The sequence below is a fragment of the Aplysia californica genome, unplaced genomic scaffold (assembly GCF_000002075.1).
Source record: "Aplysia californica isolate F4 #8 unplaced genomic scaffold, AplCal3.0 scaffold00126, whole genome shotgun sequence".
NCBI classification, from domain to species: domain Eukaryota; kingdom Metazoa; phylum Mollusca; class Gastropoda; order Aplysiida; family Aplysiidae; genus Aplysia; species Aplysia californica.
This window is the reverse complement of record NW_004797396.1, coordinates 961,633-967,561: the sequence shown is the minus strand read 5'-3', so window position 1 is coordinate 967,561 and position 5,929 is coordinate 961,633.

Sequence of the window (5,929 nt, the reverse complement as noted above, 5' to 3'; positions counted from 1 at the left end):
AGAGAGAGAGAGAGAGAGAGAGAGAGAGAGAGAGAGAGACTACAACTGGATGCCATTCAATACCAGACTGGAAACATTACTGAGAGAAAGAGCAGCTCTGACAGCCAGCAGTCCCCAGCGGAAAGTGATATCTCTACTTTGACAAATTACACACTCACACAAGGAATATGAATCATGATTTCATAAACACAAGATGGATAAGAGTGGTTTCAATGACATAAAGGGCAGAACGTTGACTATGTACATATACAATATGCATAACTACTATACACGATGACAACTATGACACAAACACACACACATACACACACATACACATACACACACGCACACACACATACAGATACGCACACACACACATACACACACAAACACACACACACACACACACACACACACACACACACACTCGTGCGCACGCCTGTGAAAACAGTGAAGATGCATACTTGATGAAAAGTGACATTACAAAAGACACATATCGCAGATTCCACTGCCTTTTGTCCACATTTACACCGCCGCTGAACTATTTCCTCAGGGCGACATGCAAATTAGTCATTTTATTCTTGTCTCCTCTCCGTTTTCTTCTTCACCTGCCCAAGCATCTTACGGCGTCCATTCAGTGTTTGTCCCGTCGGGCCCACCTATGGAACAAGTAAACCACAGCAGCTGCAGGCTACACACCACTAAAACATTTCACTGTATGCTACCTCAAGACATGGGGGGAATGTAACTACTTCAAAACTACAAAGTTATATCTGACATTTATTGGCCGTTTTGAGTTACTGAGACTATGAGGTCAGAAACCATTTGTAACACATCAACACTTCGCTACCCCAGAATTATAAAATTCTATCTCCTCAGTGCTCAGTACCTTATTTTTGAGAAATTTGACGTACAATTATTTGGTTTTACAATATTTCAATCTTTTTAAATGCAATTCTTTGAAGTCTTGATAACAACTCAGAATAATCTTGCGATTTTGATAGAGCAGAAAGAGCATTTGATTTCTAACCTCATGGTCTTAGTAACTCACACGGCCAAAAAATGTCAGACAGAACTTTGTTGCACGATCCCCCCACAAAAGCGAGTGTCGTCCATCTAAAAACTTGTCCTCCGCCCCCGTACACTGGGAACAGGGCACTTAGACTCAGGTTAGAGGGGAAGAAAAAACTGCTTGAATGTATTAATAGCACAGTATAGGACAGTACGGAGTACCCCCCCCCCTCTCTCTCTCTCTCTCCCTCTGTGTGTGTATGTGTGTGTGTGTGTGTGTGTGTGTGTGTGTGTGTGTGTGTGTGTGTGTGTGTGTGTGTGTGTGTGTGCACGCGCGCGCCTCTCTCTCTCTCTCTCTCTCTCTCTCTTTCTCTCTCTCTCTCTTTGTCTCTCTCTCTCTCTCTCTCTCTCTCTCTCTCTCTCTCTCTCTCTCTCTCTCTCTCTCATTGTCTATCTCAGCATCAATAAACAACTGCAGAGAAAGTAAAAAAGAACAAAAGGGAACAAACAAGAGAGTAGTGGTTCGGGGGTGGTGGTGGGGTGGATTAATTAGCAAAGAAAAGAGAGATAAGAAAGTTGAAAAAGAAAAGATAAAACTGAACGAAGGTAACAGAATATGACTGAAATCTGTTGCCCTAATCCTATTACGGCGTCTGCAATAAAAATAAACGTTCTTAACGTTGCAATACATATAATTAATGCTATTATCCTGCTTTTCGCAGTTACAAATGATCTAGGCTATTGTTTAAAAAAGTCGAAATGTGGGTAAAAGATCGGATACGAAACTCCCCTCTCGGGGGAACGAAGCGATCGCGTCAAGAGCCACTTCTTTCTGTTCATGACGCAGAATTAACAAGAAGAAAAGTCACAGCGTCAAAGCTCCCTGTTACCAACTTGACAGATAATAATATGCAGAAGAGTTGCTGATGTCGAATCCATTTATGATAAGAAGTGTTTTCTTCCTGTCAGACACAGTCTCTCATGACAAAAACAGGTGACCTGATGAGGTGATAAGAGCCACAGCTCGAAATGACTGATAATCTGGCTCGGGAATGGAGTTGAACTTTGGGGGAAAAACGGAACAGCCAATGATAAAAAAACGACCACCATTTCCCCCCCACCGATGTCAAGACGGAATGCCCAAAGAAAAGAAGTTTGGCACGCAATAACAATAGCCCACACAGTACGGAGACCATTCACGACGACAAAGTTCTCACCCTTCACTTCACTGTTCCGATAACCTTTAGCTTGGGGAGAGATAAGCACAGCCACGGCGGTAGTCTGGCCCGAGACAGAAAAGTTTCCTTCCTTCGACTAAATGATGATAACTGCACAAAACGCGGGTACCATAGCTCAATCAGAAATACCATAACCTGTTGTTACCTTTGAACTACAAACTTTCATCTGCTCAATACCTCATTTTGAGAAACTTGACCTCAACAATTTTGAGTTTCACAACATATCAAGCTTTTTCCAATGCAATTCTTTAAATATCTTGATAACGACTCAGAATAATTTTACAATTTTGATACAGCAAATAGAGCATAATTTGATTTCAGATTTCGCGGTCTTATTAAATCAAAACGGCCAAGAATGTCATATGGAACTTTGTAATTCCAAGATAGCGATGTATCTAATACGCAAACCGCCGTGACCGTCCTTGGTCGCTGTTAGAATTGTTGTTATTGTTAGAGTACAGAGAAGTACTTCGACGCAATAATGGTCATTTAGAGCTGGGAAAAGGTAAGACAGACAGACAAATAACAGAGGTAAAATAAAGAAGTAGAATCATCCACACACACACACACACACACACACACACACACACACACACACACACACACACACACCCCCCCCCGCCCCCCCCCCCCCCCCCCACAATCACACACTCCAACCACCCACTCTTTGGATGCAACCGTGACTGAAACACGTTCGTTTTTTTTCTCCTACTTTTACACCCCTTATTTATACTCTCAGGAAGTCAAGAAGCTGCATAACAAGGACAATGTTGGATTGGAACCCACAGGGTAAAAGATCAAGGGTAAGACCACCTTGAACCTGGAGAAGAATCACAGAAATTGTACGAAAAAGTGGGAAGACATGGAATAACATCGAGAGGGTAGCCCAAGATAGGGAAAAGTGGAAAGTGTTTGTACGGGGCCTATAACCCTGACCAAGGGTGAGAAAGGCAATGATGATGACACCCCCTATTTAGACAATTTAGCACTTAGGCCACTTCGACCTTGTCTGTGAAAGCCGAGCCGGGGTGAGTGCGAGGGATGCACAATTCCAGCCAGCAGAAAGATGAACATCTCGATAACGCAGACTTCCCCATGTGCGAAGCGAATTTATGTCTTTTACGTGCAACGATAACGAGGTTACCCGTTACACCACAGACGCTAGTCCGTTAAATTGAACCCAGACGCGAGACGTAAATCAAGATCAAGTCATTAGTTACGATAGAAGGACATGCGAAGTTGTCTTTCCGACCGTTCATTATAATAATTACAGTAATCAGTTTTTAAGTTTGATTGGCCAGCCACCATTGCCTAAACACTCCCTAACACGCATCCACAAACAAACAAGCGAACAATAATAAAGAAATTAAACCCACACAAATATATATTATATTATATTCGTGCCGACTCGACAAACTTCACGCTTGCATTGAAGTAAATGGTTTTAACAAATGTATCGCGTTGCAAACATTCCATGTTGAAATTAAATAGGAGAACATGTCGATACAATCAAACCCACGCTGTGGTCTGACAGTACTTGTTTATAAATTAGTAAACAGTTGCCCTGACCTACTTGGTGGCGAACATAAAAAGTCCACAACTTTGTCGCGACCATGAAGTTAAGTTATTGCTGCCACTGCTCATGTTTTTAAACAGCGAGGGCAAAATTGTATACTATCAGTGCTTGGTTCTTCTTACATTTTTTCATAACCGTATTTTTTACGATAAAAGTGAAATTTGCATTCAGTTAACAACGACTCCGATTATTCGCATGAGTTTGCAACCTTAAAGTTACAAAGTTCTATCTGACATGTTTTCAGCTACTATAAGACCATGAGGTCAGAAACCATGTTCTATCAGATCTGCTGTATCAAGCTCGTACGATTATTCGAAGTCGTTGTCAAAATATTCAAAGAATTGTATTCCAAAAAGCTTGACATGTTGTGAAACTCACAATTTTTTTCGTCAAATTTTATTAAAAATGTAGGTACTGAGCAGATAGAACTTTGTAATTCTGAGGTAGCGCGTTGTTGAAGAAAGCGTCAACACGACTATAATATCCTGGCCGAGGTCTGTGACGGGGTCAGGGGGGGGGGGGGGGGGTGACAGGCCAAACATTTGACGTTTGAAATTATTGCTGTGGGGAAAGGTATTTTTAAAATCTTTTCTTCCCGGGATTTATATCTCAGCTGGATTCGTTGCGCTGGCAGGATGTAGGAACGAAAGGGTGGACGGCACGGGGAGAAAGGTTCAACCTCCGAAATAACTTCTTCCTAGAAATAACAACCACAACAACAACTACAAAAACATTATTATTATTATTATTATTATTATTATTATTATTATTATTATTATAACAACAACACAATTATAATTACAGTGCACGACAGAAACTATTTCAAAACCCAAACGCAACAACAGCAAAAATTAAGGCAGATGCTCTTATCGCAAGTTCAGCCATAAATGGGTCCTCCCATTACTGTCCTATAGAAGAAATCAGACTAATTCCGAAAATAAACACAGACGTTGAAAATAATCACCTCATTTAGTTTTAAACTATATAGAAAATGTTTAATCAGATTAGTTCAAAAAGAAGTATACAGCAAACTAAACCTAAATAAGCGCTGACATCGTTCTAGATAAACCCAATCAGAGAAGGACGTACCATTACTTTGAGAACTTTTAAAACCTCAATACTTCTAACGGTTCATGAGCAGATCATTAGACTATTGAATAATCTAATTACTTATGTAATTTTTTTTTTCAAATCCTGTAAGAGAAAGAGAGCAAAAACAGCACAAGAGATATTTTCCAGGAAAGCTGACCCATTTTACGAGAATGGCACTCCAAGACAATTATCGGGTATTATAGAAAAAGAGGCTGTAGACACGTGTAATTAGAGGGAAAGTATAATATACTATTTTGTTATGCATTATCCCTGTTAACGTAGGTGGTAATAACCAACGGGTTCAAATTATGATTCGTTCACCAGAAAGACTTGGTATAATATCAAAACTCTCTGACTTTTCAAAATAAAAACACAAACAAAACAAGCACGTGGCCTCTAAAGTTACGTCCATAAACCACAATGGTGCACTTGTTTGAACAGGGCTTAATGAATACTGGTAACGCCCAAAAAATTATTCTCTCTTTCTAGCGTTTGAGTGTGCTGCTGTGAGCTCATTCAGTGCCGAATTATAACACGTCTTATCGAATTATTACACGTCTTATCTTTTAACACATTGTACTTATGTTTTGACAACTTGCTTTCCAGTTTAACACACCACAACAATAACGGCAGTTCCACCTGGGCTTAGGCTAGTATAGAATGCCAGACATGTTACTCCACTTACAGTGATCAGAAAAGGGAATCCTAGAACTAGAACCGGGAGGGAGGCACACAACACACACACGCACACAACACAGCGAGAAACGAGATAAACGAAAGGCACACACACTTAGCACTTAGCACTGTCCGCTTGGTTTGTCACAGAGCTCGAGGTCTTGTCGTATGTCGGAGTTACCCGAGCCGTAAGCAAGCACCCACAGACACACGACCCCACCCACCCGCGGGAAAAACGACGACAGCAGGCTGACTCTACTGCTGCAGTGACGTCACAGAGTGCTGTGTGTGTCGCAGTGGTGGTGGTGGCTGTGAAAGTTAGTGACGTGGTGGTGGTGGTGGTGGTGGGGGTGGT